Below are 19,180 nucleotides of genomic sequence, written 5' to 3'. Positions count from 1 at the left end.
ATAATAACATTTTATCCCATTTTCTTCTCAATTTCCTTTCTTTCTCATCCAATACTATGTTTACAGCTTTTCACACCTTCAGTATTTCAAAGATGTGATCCTACATAAACTTCCTATATGAAGTTCTACTAAACCGATTTTTTTGGAGATGATTTTTTTTTTTTTAAAGAAAAAAGGATTATACACCTCCTACGAGCAGTTACTTATAGAAAAGCAATTTCTGTGTTGACTAAAGAGTGAAACAGTCTTCATATTTTAAGTTCTGATTCATAAACTAGCTCAATGCTAAAACTGTAAGGACCCACAAAAGTTATGCCTTGAAGTTAAATATTTAAAGTCTACTATTCCATTTGCTCAATAAAACCAGAGGAACTATGTGAAAATCACTAAATTCAAATGGAAAATGAATATCCAAGGGTGTTTATAGAGTTAACATTCATTATTTTGACAGGTCTGTTTTGAACTATATTTTAAAATGCTATTTTTGGTGAATTATTTACAAATTAGACATGGAAGAGTGACAATTCACTTTTCCTGAAGTGAGACAGCACGTGTTACAGGAGGAGTTATAAAACAGGAATCCTGGTTTTAGCTCTCACTTCACAGATGGAGAATTAGACATGTTAAGAGATTTGCAAGGAGTTTATAAGACTGCAGAGGTATACCACGTAACCTCCAGTATTATAAAATGCGAAGAATTCTTTGTATTTGGCAATGGAATGGCATGGATAATTAAGCCACATGCTAAGCCTTTTTTTTTTTGCTAAGCATTTTTACTATGTTTTGCTTGCTAGAAAAAGCCCAAGCACCTAAGCACCAAGAATATATTGGACTACATTTAAAACTTAGCCATGGTAAAGCTACAAAGCTGATAAATTACATGCAGACAATAGCAAAGACTTTATGTATAGTTCTGATAAAATATTCACTTCAAGTTTAGGTATCTTTATTCCTGAAAGAATAAAAAACAAGTCCAATCAGCGATGTACTATTTTTTTTTTTTTTTAAACCCAACCTGGTAGTGATTTCTGGTAAGGTCGTTTTGATTAATAATACACTCTCAAGCCTTTTCTCATGTCTCAGAGGCAAGAAGGATTGGTAAAGCATCAGAGTGTAATGAAAACTTTAAGTAGAAAAGCTTCTTTTTAAGCTATGGAAAAATGAGCCTAATTTCCTTGGCTTTTTAAAAAATAAATCTGGGGGCACTTGGGTGGCTCAGTGGGTTAACCCTCTGCCTTCAGCTCAGGTCATGATCCCAGAGTCCTGGGATCAAGTCCCACATGAGGCTCTCTGCTCAGCAATGAGCCTGCTTCCCTGCTCTCTGTCTGTCTCTCTGCCTACGTATGATCTCTATCTGTCAAGTAAATAAATAAAATCTTTTAAAAAAAAATCTGTAATTTCAATTAGTTTTAACTGTCTGAAGCATGTATGTCTGCTTCCTTTACTTGGTGCATCCCTATAGGGGGACTATTTTTAATCCTGCCTTTCAAAGCTGTGACCCTCCCAAGAGGGAATCATTCATTAAACAAATACATTTCTGTGCCTATTACATAATAAGTGTTCTGCCAAAAACTATGGGGACTAGAGTTTAAAACAGACAAGAAATTTTCTTTCAAAGAGCTCTCAAGCTAACAAGAGATAAAATATGTGTTCTATAAAAAGATACACACACACACACACAGCTGGGCAAGTATAAACTAATTTTTATAACCAGGTGCCTACCAATTCCCTTCAAACAAGTATTTAATAAAAATGATTTAAAACCATAAAATCCCAGTTCGAAATGAAAGATATACAATGAATTATGAAAAAAATAAAGCATGAGCTGGCTATTTATGGTAATCTATCTACTGAAGCAGATATTTTAAGAAAATATTTATTTATTTATTTATTTATTTATTTATTTATTTAAAGTAAGCTCCATGGCCAATGTGGGGCTTGAACTCATGTCCCTTGGATCCGGAGTCAACAAACTACTGACTGAGTCAGTCAGGCATCTCTCCTATTGATGTAGATCTAATTAGTAAGATAATGAAACCAATGTATTTTGTTAATACCTTGGCTAGAATACTCCTTCCAAGTGAAATTTTATAAACCTAAACTATTACTGTTGAGGAACAGAAATCCTAGTAATCATCAATAAAGCCAGAAACATGAAAACTTTCTTCAATAGAGATAATGCTAGAAAAACAGTGATGAAAACTATGCTTACTGTTATGTCTTGCTCAGAGAAAAGGCTCTACCAGCAAATAAGTCATTTAAGCTCTCCAGGGCTCAGTTTAGTCATCTGTAAAAAATGAGGGAGTTACTACTCCCTCAATCGCAAAAGTGTGTTAAGTTTGAATTCCCCAGTATAGTAGAGTTTATGAGTAATACCCATAAAGACATCATAATAAACTGTTCATAACAAATCTCAAAATATGGTACTTATGAAAATTAAAATGTTTCACTGCAAGTTGCTGTATCTTGATCTTTACCTCACTCTACTTCCATGTCTTCATCTTTGTTGTCCTTGCTACTGCCTAGAAGATACTATCACTACCCAACCAAGTTCTTTAGTATTCAATTTATATTCTTTCTCATAAAACTTTTCCTCACTAAATTCCTGCCTTTCAAAGCTTGACCCTCCCAAGAGGGAATCATTTATTAAACAAATACATTTTCTGTGCCTATTACACAGACAGTAGTGAAGAACTGACACTGTGCCATGCATACATCCTGCTTCCTCACACTCCTTTTGTCCTCTCCACTATACTACATGTAGGTTCCCCGAGGGCAGAAGCGACACACTCAGGTTTCACTGTTTACAAGCAACTAGCACAACACTTCATTTAATATCTATAAAAATCCTTACCTGAATAAATTTTCTTACAATTATTTCACTTAGTATAAAGTCAATGGTCAATAAATGTTCACCAAATAAATGAACAGACTGATAAATGACAGTAAATTAAACCAAAGCATTAGTATTACTGGTCATAGCAAACAAAGCTGCTACTGACACACTTTCAAGGAAATGATACTCCTTCAGGAGTACAAATAGTTCGGAACAAATAGCAATTTTCACTTCAGTGATAACGCACTTCTGAGTCCCCTATTTGCCAATCATCTGAGAAACAGGGATAAGAACCCTCAGAAATAATGGTTATTCAGCTTTGGCTAAATTACAAGCATTTTTAGTTACATCTATACCATCATATAATTATAGCCAGAAACCCAGATAACCAGCTCATTAGAAATACTATTAAAATTGAAGAGAGAAATCTTAGTTTCAGAAAAGATTCACTAACCTTTGGGAAAAAAATTTCCTATTACCATCAACTTTCAGATCTATCCTTTACTACTACACCAAGGTCATTTTTAGCAATTTTAAGTTTCTACTTAATTCTCTCTTCTGTAACAAAGTATCAGTCTTTACTTCTAGTCTTTTGGCAAAAAACTCACCATCAATCCCTCAGATCTCTCACTCTCTAAACCGTGCTGTTTATTAGATTATTCAGAGATCATAATTTTCTATTTTAATTCAGCAGCAGAAAGAAAACTGCTTTCCTTTCTTTTTTTTTTTTTAAAGATTTTATTTATTTGACAGAGATCACAAGTAGGCAGAGAGGCAGGCAGAGAGAGAGGCGGAAGCAGGTCTCCCCGCTGAGCAGAAAGCCCAATGTGGGGCTTGTTCCCAGGACTCTGGAATTATGACCTGAGCCAAAAGCAGAAGCTTTAACCCACTGAACCACCCAGACACCCCAGAAAACTGCTTTTCATTTTTGTTCAGACAGCCTATCTCGTTCACAGTAAACTCCTTTATTATTTCAACTCAACCATAAGAAAAAGCAACTCAGGCAATTAAAAGTTTATCAAGGAGTGGTACTTTTTAAGTTGAAATTCATGTCACTAAGCCCCAAGAACTGATTATATATTAAAGGTAATTTTTTTTAGCTTTGGAGGTGTAAAATAGCGTCTTTCACTTATCTGCTTGAATAAACACCAGAATATGAAAGACTTGCCTCGCCCCCTCCCTTCTTTTTGATAACCTAGAAGACAGGTGAGCAAGACTCTAGGTGAAATACAACAAAATACATCTCAACAGGGCCATATCTGGCAGAGCTAAGAACACAAAACAAAGAGTATATATATTTATTAAGGGGAGAGAAGCATTCTGAGTAAGAAAATCCAACAGCTACTCTTTATCCAGGTTTCAAACATGTCTCAAAAACCAATATTGATAGCTATCAATATAGAATAAGTTTAAAACCATCTTTCTTCTTATAGCTTCAGAGGCTGACTAGGATTAAGCTCTTCTATCATGATTGAGCATATAAAATTGGCAGAGGAAAACAGTCATTTTCACATTATGAGTTTGTCCCTTTAGTTCATGATCTTTACCTCTATCACAGAAGACAATTTACTGATTCCAGGATACTGTGAGAAATCATTTAAGTCCCTGGTTCCCACAGATACGTTCTAGAAGGAAAATTCTCTGCCTTTACAGATTTCAATTATGGATCTCCATCCCCTCAAATCTGTAAAGATGATTGCTTTGTAAACATTTTAGTCCCTGAGCAGGTAAAAACCAAATATGTCAGTATTTTATATAAAATACTATAAATCATGAAAATATTAGTAAGACAATATTCTTACACCAAGAACTTTCACACATGTAACTGTCAGCTTGAGCATACAGAAAATGAAATATACCACAAGAGTTTCATTTAATGGCTTTTTTTGAGAGATAAGAGACTTATGTATGTCCCTACTGCTGGATTATTAGTTATCATTTTCTAAGTTTAATCAACTTAAAACACTTACAGAATTTGTATTTTAAAGATAAATATACTAACTCCATGTAAAATGTACTTTAGTTAAATGCTACTTAACAGCCAAAAAGAAAGAGAAAGGTACTGAAACTTGTTGTGTTCTAGTTGAACTGAGTATTACTTTGTCCAATTGGTTGACCAGGGACTTCACACACACGCCCCCCCGCCCCCCACACACAATCACCTAAGCAGTAAAGTCTAAGTACTCAAGCATATAGGTGAAACTCATTTATTTCTTGCCATTTATATATAATTAGCTATTATTTATTGCTATTTACCTAGGTATCAAATATAAAACTCACTGACAATTACACTAAGAAATACTGGAAAATCATCATGAGAAGCGAAAAAAAAAAAAACAAAAAACACAGGGAAAAAGCTGCGCCCTAATCAGCACTGCTGGGCAGTAATACTGCATGAGAATAGTCTGCTTAAAAAAAAAAGACTGGACTATATGAGATGTTCTTTCTCATTTAGGAAAAAAACTATAGACACTTTTTTTGGCTGCAATAATAGAAGGGAAGTCTGTTCAAGGTACAAGAATCTTAACAAGAGAGTTAAATTCAGACAACACAGTTTGTGAATTAACTCTTATACACTTGCCTTTTTATGCACATCTGAATCATTTCACTAAAACTTTTAAAAACTAGAGCTAAAAAGGTAGTAAGGCAGTTCAAATAACCATTTCCTGTCAGAAACTGGTATTTCTCATTCAAAAGAAATAAAGACATAATGACAGAAGCCCTTCGCTTAAAAGGTCATACAAGACCTAAAAATAAAATCAACTTACTAACTGGTTACTAAATACAGGTATATCCATACAATAAGATGCCTCACTAAAAAAAAGTGAAGCTCTTTATGTACTGATATAAACCAATGGCCAAGCCATTTTAAGTGAAAAAAAGGGAAGATATACAAGATGACACTCTTTAATAACATTAAACAAATGATATCATTTGTTTAAAAAAAAAAAAAAGTGTGGGCACAGGGTGGGGAACACAGAGTATTTGCTTTTATATGGATAGAATTACTTTTGAAAGGACAAAGAAATTGGTAACACTTGGGCAATGGGAATGAGCACGAGGGTGTATCACATGACAATCTGCTCTATTACATTTTATATGCTTTGAGTTACGGACTTCCTGAATGAATTACTTATTAAAAAAATAAAATTGGAAATATAAATATATAATCTTCCTTTCTTCCATTATTTCACCAAGGGTGATCTCTCCTTTGATTGCTTTCTTATGACATATATTCTGTCTCATTAGCCATCGTGTCCCCAAAAGTTCCTTGAGGGTAGAGATAAAACAGTGTAATTCATCTCTGGATTTGTTGCAGTTTCTGGCTGGGTGTATGAAATGTAGTAATAATGAATAATTTTAAAATTATAGGAAATGTTTGTTGAACACTTGTGAAATGCTAGGCATTTAATATGTATTATATAACACCTACATTTCTATGAGGTAGGTATAGTATATTTGTGACCAAGGAAATTGAGGAACGGAGAAGAAATTTACTTAAGGTCCCACAGCCAAGAAGTTAAAAAAGCTTTAAAATGAATAGCTATCCTTAAGTCCCTAAGGAGGTACTTGATAATTTATCGCACAGCCCTATAAAGTAGGTGGTATTCTAATTTAACAAATAAGGAAACCAAAGTTGAAAGATTAAGAAACTCCCACAGGTCACAAAATTTCTTGAGGGGTAGGCACATGATAGCAGTGGCAACAGAAGGAATGAAACCCAGGCCTGTAAGTCCAAACCCAATGCTCTTTCCACTAACTACATTCTGTCGCAGGCAACTAAATATTTGAATTACGACCAACTACTGCCTCAAGTGATTCTGCAGTACAGATGAGTTCACACATGAGTAAGGAAAAAAAAAAACCCTTGCATTTTTTCCATTCCGAGATTATCTAGTATATTCTTAAATTCAGATTAGAGGCATAAGTATTCAATAAAGAAGCCATCATTGGAAGCAACACCGTACATCAAGAAGCACATGCTTGTAAAAGACTGACACAGGATGTTATAAGCAAGTCTATATAACCATATCTGTTAAATTATTTTATGGAATAAACTGAATTATAAATTTCAGCGATACACTGAAAGCCATTATGTTACAATTTTTTCTACTGTGGAAAAAAATGACTAAAACTATTAAAATAAGATGAAGAGGACATATTTGGTTTTATTATAACCACATTATATCCAAAAAGTAAAACCCAATGCTTTAGGATGGGAGATTATAAAATAAAGCTACTTGTCTATAAAAATGAAAATTTCTATTAGTCAGATATAATCAGGAAAATTAATTTCAAAAGCAGGAAAAGGAAGGTACCATATTATGAATCAGGTTTCTAAGTTTCCCTAGGTTCTTACATGGGGGGAAAAATCATTCAAAAAGGGGTATCACCAGAATTTTAAAATTCCACAAGTGGCCCTTTAACATTTTTCAGTCTGTTTGAGTCAAAGGTCTTTTTATTCACTTTCTGAATAGATGTAATCACTTAAAAAAAAAAAAAGAGTACAGATTTAACTGTAATTTTTCGTGATTCCCTGAGAAGTGACATAAGTATAAGTTATAACCATGCTCCAAGTGAACATTCAAAAATTAATGAATATAAAAGTCTGAAACATTCCACTTTGAACTGCTAAGAATTACAGATTATGAATCTATGAATAAAACAAAATTTAAAAGACCTTTTGGATAAGACAAGAAAAAATCCATCTGAAAAAAAAATTCTTTCCCTTTAAATTCACACACAAAAAAGTCACTGGCATAGTCTGTGTAAGGGAAAAATATTCTACTCAACTGAAGCTGGCCTGCGAAAATCAAAGGAAAAACAGTAATCTATGGCATCTTCGATACTGTAACTACTTCAGTGTTGGTAAATAAAATCACCTCCCCAATCCTTATGTAAGCACTCTTAACTGCATCTTAATGAAGTTTCTTGGCAATAACATATTGTTAACATGTTTTTTGTTGTTTTGTTTTTTAATGACTTACAGTAGAGTAAAGTAGGTTTTGAAAAAGTGACTTGGATACAGAAAAACCAAAAGACAGGGCTTCTATTATCAATCAGTATTTATTCTTAAGAAGAAACCTTGTATGTATCCATCACGATGCTATCCTACTACGAGAGTATTCTTACAACAAATAACTTGTTCATCTTTTGCACCACCTAAAATAACCGTTTTGGCTTTGCTTTTAAAGCAGGAAATGAGCCGTGAGTGTAAAAAGATTTCAAGAGCTGACAACCAAAGTATCTTTTACACCAACCCTTTAGAAGGCTGAACCGATGCAAGCTAAGGCTAGGATAAAATTCTAACTTCTTAGGAAGCTATCACAAACTTAAATAGGTCATATTCCGGGTCCTTTCAAAACTGTCTTTTAATCTTTAATGTGTCAGTGACTTCTCTGCCGTTCCTTTTTCCCAACAGGCAAAGAAAAAATAAGCCTTGTGGCTTAAACTATGGTCGGTCCCCGCCGGAGTTACTTCTTGCCTGGAAGGCAAACACTGGATACTTCTAAATGCCTATTTTTAGAATTAGTATTAATCAATCTCTTTTTTAAGTTTAGACAGAAACGTGGGAACCTTGGTAGGGGGTGGGAGATCCAGAGGACCCAAACTCGGTTACCCCAACCCCAAAAGTGAGGCAAAACAAAAGTGAGTCGGCTACCATTCGTTTCAAAGAAGTGTTTCAGAATGATAGCTCTCAAGGATTACTACCTTATTGAAAAGGGTTAAAACCGAAACTGTTTTCAAACACCAGCTTCCCTTTTACAGGATCCCAACAGCTTCTTTAAAAAGTTTTACAAATCTGTTTTTCTTAGCACCCGCCTTCCTCCCCAAAGAATGCATTTCCAGGACTACTGACTTAAAAAAGAGTGAGGGAGAGAGTCAAAAATTGTATTTAAAAGCACGGCTCTCCTCATGTCAACTAAGCAGAAAAGAACAGAAAACAGTGTCTCCCCAAAGGGGTGGGAGCGGGGGGAAAGGGCACGAATAAAATACAGCACGAGAGGAAACCTTTGGTTCCGAACTTTATTGCACAAAGAGCGTGGAGAGAAGAGTAGGTCAGACGTTGCAGCGCTTCCCCTCGCGAAGCGGGCATGGCAGGCACCGAGGCTACCGGGAAGGCAGGCACCTTCACCTCCTCTGCCCTCAACTGTCGCCTTCTTCCTCCTCCACCCCCCGCGGGCACCCCGGCGGCGCTGCCCCGGCGGACCGTCGGGCCAGGTCGCGCCAGGCCGGGGGCGAGGCGGGCGGCGGGGGCCGGGCGAGCGGACGGGCGGCGCGGGGGGCAGCGCCGGGCCGGGCGGGCGGCGGGCGGCCTCCCCCGGGGCGGCTCCCGGCTCCCGGCTCCGCGCCCGGCCCGGCGGCGGCGGCGGGAACGCGGGCGCCAGCTCGCCGCGGCCGGCCGCCCGCACACACCCCCGGCCGCCGGCTCCCACCCCGCCCGCCGCCCGCCGCCCGCCGCCCGCCGCCCCCCGCCATGAGCGCCGCCGCTGGCTGCAGGCAGAGTCGCTGCCGCCCCGGCCGCCGCTGGCTCCAGTCCGCCGCCATTATTCTTTGTTCGCTGCGAGCGGCGGCGATGTTGTGGGGCTCGGGCGGAGGCTCCATCTTTACCGCGGCCCCTCCTGCGAGGGGAAGGCCCCGAGCGCGGGTGTCCGGCGCCTCCCCGTCCCCCCTCCGTCCCCCCGGCTCTCTCCGGCTCCTGCCTCCTCCTCCTGCTCCTCTTACCGGTGGTACAAGCTCCTCCGTCACTGCTTTCGTTCGCGGCCCGGATCTCGCTGGAGTTTTATTCTCTCCCCCACGTAACACACCGCGTCAAACTACACCTCCGCCGCGTCACTCACCAACACTCCGCTTCTCCCAGCCGCCCGGGCCACAGGCAGCAGCAGCCGCCGCCGACTGAGGAGCCGCAGCCAGGGAGCCAGCCAGCGCCGCCCAGTGCCGAGTGCGCAGCGGCCGCGCACGGAAACAGCCGAGCTCGGCCCGGAGGAGCTCGAGCGGCCCCGCCCCCCCGCGCTGGAGGCGGAACTTGCCGAAGGCCTTCGGGGTCCTTCGGCCGAGGCGAAGGCGTTCCGCCTGGAGTTGGGTGGTGGCTAAGGTGGGAAGGGACGGGCGGGGGAGGAGTGGTCTGAGCCCCACCTCGCGGTTTTGGCGGATAAAACCCGGCGGCGGCCATGGGCAGGAGGAAGGCGGCTTGTGTGTGGCTCTTCGGGGAATTCCTGACGCGTGTCGACCGTTCGGTGGAAACCCCCGCGCCTGTCTGCCCTTGTGGCAGTAAGCGGCGGGCTCCAGAGCGGCTGCGGCGGCGGGGGCCTGAGGCCCGGGCCCCTGAGCGCCTCCGGCCCCGGGAACTTTCAAAAACGCGGCGGGGACGTGGCCGACGCGCCGCCAGGTCTGGGACGCGGCTGAGAGCCAGAGCCGGGCGAGCCGGGAGGGAGGGTGGCGGAGGCTCTGCAGACGCCCCGCAGCCGGGGGCCTGGGCCGCGTGCCGGGATCCGGGGCCCCTGCGCCGCGCGGGCGTTGTGGCGCGGGGCTGGGAAGGGTTTGCCCCGCCCGCGGCCTCTTCTGTCCGAGAGTCCGCGGAGCTACCCGGCGGCCGCCCGTGCCAGTGTCCGATCTCGGGGGTCGTAGGCCCCGGGACTTGGGGCGCCTCGCGGGGCGCAGCCCAGCAGCCAGGCCGTGATAACCTGTTCGGTCCCTGGGGATCCCCGAGCAAGGACCTGTCTCGACCGAGGTTGCTCGGGGGCACTCCGAAGTACGAACCCCGCCCCCAACCTGCCCGCCTTTTTTTTTTTTTTTTTTTTCCGGGCAGCGTCCCGGGTCGCGGTCTTTCCGCCGCCGTTTGTCACCGCAGCGGTTTGCAGCCGAGGCGCCCTTTCCTGCACCCGCTCGGTGAACCCGACGGCGTGACTAACGTTCCTTGACTCTGAAACTGCTTTCTCAGAGGTCGCTCAAGGCCACGTTTCTGGCTCTTCTTTTTACTGAACTCTGCAGTCCTCTCCCCGGGCTCTCCTGTCTTACGGTTCTTCTGTCCTTGAAAGCGAATCTGTCTTTAGGAAGCCGAGGGGACCGAGTCACATCGGACGGAGCCCCACCCGCTCCGGGCTTCCCGTCGCAAAGCCGAGTTGCCCTTCGATCTCCTGCTTTCCCAGGGACTGGGGGGCTGGAGAGGATCCCTCTTTCCCTCGGTTACATCCAACCCTTCCTTCACTCCTGGCTTTTCTGTTACTCGAACACGCTTAAGGCTCTCCTTTATGTAAAAATATTTCTCTCCTTAAATCTTTCCCCAGCTGGGACTGCAATTGTGTCTTACCCACAGGACATTCTCACGTGTCCCATTCCTCAGCAACCCCCCCACCCCATCCCCGAGCTGGCTTCTGTTCCTTCCACGCACCCGAAGCAGTTCTGAAGTTTCAGACCTCCTCTTCCAAGACCTCGTTCTAGCGTTGGAAACTATTGACCACACCCTCATTGAAGCATTCTCTTCCCTCTGCTCGTATTTCAAAGTTTTCCTCTCATTTCTCTGTTCTTTAACAAGCAGCTTCTCTGTTAGCCAAATATTGGATAACCCATAATTCATCCAAGTATTTGGGTAACCCAGCCCTCATGTACACTTTTCTCTGTGGCCTCGCCCTCCTCCAGCAGCTTCACGTACCCTCTGCCAAAGACTGTCCAACTCATACCTCAAGCCTGGATCTTGCTCTTGAGCTCTGAATTCATATTTCTAACTGGCTTTGTGACACTTTCATTTGGATAACTGGGCCATGTCAGACTCAACCTATATATCATAGTCCCTCCAAAATCGTCTTCTCACAGCCCTTGGGTCAGTAAGGGGCATCCTATTCATCTACTCAGTTCAAGCCAGAAACTTAAGATACTTCTGACTCACCCAAATCACCTACACGTGTCTGTCTTAAAAAATTGGATTTGTGGGGTGCCTGTGTGGCTCATTCGATTAAGCATCCGGCTGTTGATTTTGGCTCAGGTCATGGTCTCAGAGTCAATGGGAATCAAATCTTGTATTAGGCTCTGTGCTGAGTGCTGAATCTACTTAATGTTTTCTTTCCCTCTGCCTCACCCTCCCCAGGCCCCACACTCTCTCTCACTCTAAAATAAATAAATAAAATCTTTCAAAAATTTTAAAAATTTGATTTGCGACCTCTCCTTTCCTGTGGCTCCTTTTCATACCCTAGTATAATCAACCTGCATTGTTTGAAGTCCTGCAATGATAACCATCGAGGTCCGACAGAACTGCTTTTGGCTTATTCCAATCCATTTGCCAGGCTGTAGCCAGAGTCATTTTTTTTTTCTTTTAAATATAAATCTGACCAAGTCACTACTCTACTTGAATTCTTAATGACTTCCCTTTGCTTACTGAAAACAGTCTAAGGTCCTTATCATGGACACCAGACCCTCTACCATACCTCATACCATATCACTTCTCATTCTCTCCAGCTTTCCCAACTGCCCTAGCTCTCAGCACTCCAGCCACATTAGTCTTTTTATTTTTTCTAGGCTCTTCGCTCTCTCTCTCTCTTTTTTCCCTACTGCAGGTTCTCATCTCAAGGTACTTAATGATGTTGTTCCCTTCCTCTGGAATTCTTTTTTTTTGCTACCCACTCCTCATGCCAAACTGTAACTTCTCACTTTGTTTTCCAACTCACCATACATACTTATCTGTGCTGGTAGTGATTATGTCTGTCTTGTTCACCACCAGCTCTTCCCCCTCCCTTCCCATTCCTAGCACCAGCAACAATTTCTAGAATGTAACGGTACTTGTTATTTATTGAATAAATAATGAATATGTCTGGTCCTGGGCAAAGTTCCTTAACATCTTGGTGTTCAAGTCCTGGTTCAGCCACTTACTAACTATGTGACACTGGGCAAATTGTTCATTCTTGTCCTTCAGTTTTTCCATCTGCAAAATAAAGATGATAATAGCACCTACATCCTTGTGTTATTATGATAATTAAATGAGACCATTGATGGAATGTGTTCTTGGAACAATGTTTGACATGTAAAATAAGTGGATTAAAATGTTATGTATTACTAGCTTTTACTTGCACATCTTACCCTTGTGTCAAATAACGTTTTCAAAACTGAGCTTATCGCCTGGGTGGCTCAGTTGGTTGGACGACTGCCTTCGGCTCGGGTCGTGGTCCTAGAGTCCCGGGATCGAGTCCCACATCGGGCTCCCAGCTCCATGGGGAGTCTGCTTCTCTCTCTGACCTTCTCCTCGCTCATGTTCTCTCTCACTGTCTCTCTCTCTCAAATAAAAAAAAAAAAAACTGAGCTTATCATCTTCCTCGTCTTACCCTATAGATGATACCAAGTTCTTGGAATTATTTACTCATAGCCTATTTTTAATCACCAATCAAACTGGTAATTTTTTATTTCAAAGTTTCTTCACATTCTTCCTTTCTGCTCACGATGACCTTCAGTTAGGCCCTATCTCTTCGTATCTTAACTTTGCTAACTTCCTAGGAGAATTCTGACTGCCGGCCTACTTCCCTTATTCCCTTGTGCCCTGTGGTTGGACCTATGGGCCACCAACAGTTATAAACCCTATATTCTCCTTGAGTTCTGCCCTCTTGGCCTCTGTTCTCACCTAAGTTTGTTCATTCACTCATTCATTAAATCATCCATTCATCCAAGTGCAAGTTATTTTACTAAACATTTTGGATATACTCCCGACTTGAAATTGAGTCTCTCAATTTCATCTAGTCTTCTCTAGCACCTCTATGAACCACGAAAATGAAGGAGAAATGTCAAACTTTCAGCATCCATTTTTTGTCTCTATGACTTGGAAGCTGCCTTTATTTTTGACTCAATCATAGCCTTGGAAAATATGATCAATATTGGGAAAAGAGGAGAAGTTTTGTGCCCTGAGACAGATCCAGAAAAGGGGGAAGGTCTTACAAGTTGATTATAAAAAGATTCAAGGAGAAAGTGATATCTAAGAGCTTCTCTCTAACCACGGCTTCCTTTTCCTGTTATTTTTCTCTCTTGCCTTTGCTGTTGAACCTAATTATCACTGTCACTACAAAGTCATTTCATGAACCCTGCCTATTCTAGTTCACCTCTCATGACTTAATTTGCTTTCCTACCTAACCGCAAGGCCATGGTGAACTATTTCATTTATTTGAAAAGTATCGGTCAAACACCTACTTTGTGCCATGCACTCTTAGAAACTGAGGGCAGAGTAGTGAATAAAACATTGCTCCTGTCTAAAGGATACAAAAATCCTTAACCTCTCCTTTTCTGACATTTCTTGTTCACCATCGTGCTCTCCATTGTGCGCTCATCCAGTCTCAGGGTTGTAAACACTAGGTATTCGCTGACAACTTTCACGATTATACCTTACCCACAAGTCACTAGGGACCCCAGGCTCACAACTTGACTTGGTTATTATCTTAAACTGGGTTGATAGACACCTCAAACTCAAAATATCCAAATCTAAATTGAATTTCCCCTTCACATTTTTTACTCCCTGCTTTTCCCACCCTAATAGCTGAAGTTAAAAATCTTGGCATGATTCTTAGTGCTTGCCTTTCTCTCACACCTCACATCTATTCCTTTAGGAAAATGTATTGGCGATACCTGCAAAATGTATCCAAATCTGACTGCTTACCACCTTCACTGTGAGTGAGCCAAATCTATAATACCTTCATTTCTTGCCTGGATTACTGCAATTTCTTCTGAAGAAGTTTCCTTACTTCTTGCCTGGCCATACACCAGCCATACTTCTGCCTTAGCGCTTTGGGGCTGTTTCAGTGCCTAAAATGTTCTTTTTCCCAATATGGAGAGAGTTAACTCCCTCACTTCAAATCTGCTGAGGGAGAAAGCAGTTTCTCACTGACTTTTCTCTCTCCATTCCTTCCTCCCTCCCTCTTTTTCTTTCTTTCTTTTTCTCTTTATCTATCTATCTATCATCTATCATCTTTTGCTTTATTCATGAAGTTTTATTAAGAGATACTTCCTCAGAGTGGAAGTAAAATTACTGGGGCAAAGATCATGAAGCATTCCTAGTCCTTGATTATCAAATTGCTAATCAAAAGGGTTATAGCAATTTACATTCCTTTAAGCAATGTATCAAAGTACCCACCTCAGTCCATCTTTATTTACTCCGATTGCTCATTTATAGATGAAAAAGGACATCTGCTTGTGGATTTTTTTTTTTTTGGTGGGTTTTTTTTTTTTGACCATACTACTTAAAATTGCAACTTTTCACCTGCTTCAACCCAGCCCATTTTTCTAGAATCTCCATATCCTGTTAGTATTTTTTTCTGTTTTCTGTGGCACTTATTACCTTCAAACATACTATTTTACTACTTTTTATATTCATTGTTGACTGGTTTCTCTGCTAAAATACAAGTTTTAAAAAGTAATATTTTTCATTTTGTTCGCTGATGTATGTCAAGTATTAGAACCGTGCCCTAACATATACCCTGTGCTCAATACGTATTTGTTGAATGAATTTCCAACTTGCCTGTCTTTGATCTTAGATGGTTCATACCGTTCAGATTTATTTTCTTGGTTGCTTTTTCAGTTAAAATGAAGAGGTGTATAAAAGGCTTTCTTCTTATTTCATAATTACCTTATAATCTTAAACTTAATGCAATAGGTACCAGTAAATATTTCTGGATCAGGAAATAATTGAAATCATTAACTCTGGGCTCTCTATTTATAACACCAAAAAGAAAAAAAAAATGAATGACCCAAGTATCCCTACTACTAAATAGGTAACTATTGAGTTAATTTTTTGACCCTTAGAGGTACATGTAACTCTTTTAATACTGATTATATTGTAACTATTCATTTGCTTGTTTTCATCCTTCATTGAACCATGAGCTCCCTAATGGCAAGGTTTTGTTTTGTTGAACTTGCATCCCTAGTAACTGGCATATAATAGATGCTTAGTAATGTTTCTTGAATAAAATAATGAAAGCATGGTTAGAGTTTCTCCAGCACTGGTCAAGGGAGAGGTCCCTTGCCCAGTGGATGCTAGCATATGATCTACTGAGTTCCTCTCCTGCAACGTTTAGAGGGATGCTTGGGGCTCTTTGTAGTTGGAATCAGTGAAATTTATCAATGCTCAGGAAGTCATTTTGTGCTTCTCATTGTACTTTCCAGATAGTTTTCCAACAGAGATGAGAAAGCACTGAACTGTTACAATTATTCCCAGTCTGTTTATAAGTAATAGTTTTCTATGTAAATTAATACATTGCTTCTTAAAATTAATCTTAACAACAACAAAAAACAACTCTTGATTTCCACTTCCTTCTCCAACTACTGTCTCATTTTTCTTTTTCTTTCTTTTTTTCTTTCTTTTTGCTCTCTTTACAGCAAATACCCTTGAAAGAGTTCTATATTCACTGTCCCAATTCCTTTTCTCTTACTTTCTGTTAAATCTGCTGCAACTAGCTCTTACCCCCAGCATTCCACCCGACTGCTCTCCATGTTACTTAATCCAATGACCTGTTTTTAGTCCTCATCCCACTTGACCGATCAGCAGCATCTGACACAGTTGATGCTTCCCTCCTCCCTGTAACACTTTCTTTACTTGGCTTCCGGGACGTTGTGTTCTCCTGGTTTTTGTCCTACACTACTGGTCACTGTTCTCAGTTTTGTTTGCTCACTGACCTCTTAATATTGGAATGTCTCAGGACATTGTCCTTGGACTTCTTTTGTTCTTTTTAAAAAAGATTTTATTTATTTGAGATAGAAAGCAAGAGAGGGAGAGCACAAGCAGCAGGGAGGAAGCAGGGGGAGAGGCAGGCTCCCCCCTGAGCAGGGAGCCCGACTTAGGACTTGATGGCAGGACCCTGAGATCATGACCAGAGGTGAAACCAGACACAACCAACTGAGCCATCCAGGGCCCTGGGACAACTTCTGTTCTTGTAACCTCTCCCTTAGTGATCTCTTTCAGTCTTATGACGGTAGATATAAGTAAGCTCACGACTCCCTTGTTTCAGACCCAGACTTGTACAACCAAGTACCTGAGCATTCCTACTTGGATGTTTAATGGATCTCTCCATTTCCATTCTAACAAAACTTAACCCTGGATCTCCTCTCCCCTCAAAAACCGTCTCTCCTTACAACCTTCTCTATCTCCGTCGTACTCATGTCGTACTCATGGCAGAGGTTGACTCAGCAACTTTTATCCTCCATGTCCAACCTGTCATCAGATGTGTTGCTCTCCCTTCAAAATATATGACCACGCTCCCTATCTCCTCTGATACCCCCACTGTCACCTTTGACTAGGATTTGTATCAGCTACCCTTTATCTTCATTCTATACTCAACAAAGCAGCCAGAGCGATCCTTTTAAAACATGAAGTAACCATGCTATCACTGTCCGGAACTATCCAGCACGTCCCCATCTCACTCAGAGCAGAAGCCATGATTCTTGCAATTAGCCAAAATCCCCATTACCTCTTTGCTCTCACTTCCTGTTATTCTTCCTCTTAATTTCTTTGGTCATGTTGGCCACCTTGCTGTTCCTCAAATATCTTGGCCCTGCTTTCTCCTTGGGGATTGTGCCCTTGCTGTTTCTCATGCTTGAAATGCTCCTTCCAGGCATTTTCATGTCTTCCTTATCTCCCCAGGCTTTTGCTCAGATGTCTCCATTTCTGTGAAGTCTGCTCTTACTACCCTGAAGAAAATCATTCACCTTCCACTCCACCTTCCTTTGCTCTTTTGCTCCCCCATTTCCCTTTCCCACTTAATTTTTCTCCATGGCACCTATCATTCTGTGGCGTGTTATACACTTAACTCACTAATTGTGTTTATTGCCCATCTGATCCCTCCGAGGCAGGGACTTTTATCTCTTTTTTTCATTGCTGTGTCCTTAACCTCTAGAACAGTGTCTTGTACATAGCTGGCATTCAAATATTTGTTGACCGATTGTAGTTGAAATTCTGGATTCAGTATTAATCTCCTGGTATTTGGGTAGCAGAACAGATCCCCTTCATTCTGATCACCTCTGGATGCATCCAAAGATACTGAGTTTCTATCCTGCAGTCTGAATCATGAGGGTTCCACCCAGGTACTGCCTTCTCGTGGGGCCTGATTTCAGCATGGCCATGTTCTCTGCCGTCTCTGTCTTGGTTCTATATAACCTGAGGTCGGTGAGGACCCCTTTGAAGCTTTCTGATTTTCCCATGTCCCAGAGTCAGAACTGAGGAACTGACCAGCAAGATTCTGGTTACTTTTAATTTCTATTTTGAGGACTAAGTGGTAAGCTACCAGTGCCTGCGACTGAGTGCAGTGCCTCATAAACCATCAGACGGCCTCTTATCCTTCTAGAAACTACAGAAGGGCCAGTGGTTGGTGATTGAAATCAGTAGTGGTAACAGGTGATTTGTTGAGGGCTTACTTTTTGCCAAGCACTGTTCTAAACACTTTTGCTGTATTAATTAATTTAATCCTCACAATAAACCAATGGGGAGAAGTATTAACATTAAAAACATTTTATAGGGGCACCTGGGTGACTCAGTGGGTTAAAGCTTCTGCCTTTGGCTTGGGTCATGATCCCAGGGTCCTGGGATGAAGCCCTACATCGGGCTCTCTGCTCAGCAGGGAGTCTGCTTCCTCCTCTCTCTCTGCCTGCCTCTCTGCCTACTTGTGATCTCTGTCTGTCAAATAAATAAATAAAATCTTAAAAAAAAAACATTTTATAGATGAGTAAGCTGGAGCACAGAAAGGCAAAGAAATGTCTCTGCGGTCCTAGAGCTAGGAAATGGCAAGGTCAGAAAGGGAACCCAGGAAGTCGGGTTCCAGAGCTTTGCTCTCAACCACAGTGCTCCCCTGCCTGGTTGTAGAGGGGACAGTGAGGAGGAGCTTTGCACTGAAAGGAAAACAGAGTAATTATGATTTCATCAGCATAAGTCTACCATTCTGAAAGCCCCATAGGAACACAAACTCTTTTTTTTCTGTCATCTGCCTATTGACGTTTTCCTATATAACACAAGAATCAGGGCAACTAGGGGCGCCTGGTTGGCCCAGTTGGTTAAGGGTCTGCCTTCGGCTCAGGTCATGATCCCAGGGTTCTGGGGTTGAGCCCCACATCAGGCTCCCCTGCTTCTCCCTCTCCCTCTGCCTGCAGCTCCCCCATTTGGGCTCTCCGTCTCTGTCAAGTAAATAAAATCTGTGTGTGTGTGTGTGTGTGTGTGTGTGTGTGTATAGAATCAGGCCAACTATCTTCCAAGATATCATGCTTCCTCGGCAAGGAGTAGGCTCCTTGAGACACTGCCAAATCATTCCCTTCCTTCCCTACTTCACTAGCTCCTACTCTTTAGCGGAGCTTTGAAGGGTATATCATTAGCTCTGAGCCCTACCTAACTGT

General features: G+C 41.7%; 1 protein-coding gene across 3 annotated transcripts in view; it reads right to left on the bottom strand.

Annotated features, from left to right (window-relative positions):
* The window catches only part of CREB1 (cAMP responsive element binding protein 1), a 62,197-nt gene extending 52,449 nt beyond the window's left edge, over positions 1-9,748 (bottom strand). For 2 of the 3 annotated variants that reach the window (XR_006383779.1, XM_044241442.1), the window contains exon 1: positions 9,563-9,748. The gene's annotated coding sequence lies outside the window, so the exon portion shown is untranslated. The remainder of the gene's footprint in view (positions 1-9,562) is intronic. The other variant, XM_044241443.1, reaches the window with a different exon arrangement.
* Between the last annotated feature and the right edge of the window lie 9,432 nt (positions 9,749-19,180).

The sequence above is a fragment of the Neovison vison genome, chromosome 3 (genome assembly GCF_020171115.1).
Source record: "Neovison vison isolate M4711 chromosome 3, ASM_NN_V1, whole genome shotgun sequence".
Classification (NCBI taxonomy): domain Eukaryota; kingdom Metazoa; phylum Chordata; class Mammalia; order Carnivora; family Mustelidae; genus Neogale; species Neogale vison.
The sequence above is the reverse complement of the archived record's forward strand: the minus strand, read 5'-3'. Positions and strand labels throughout refer to the sequence as shown.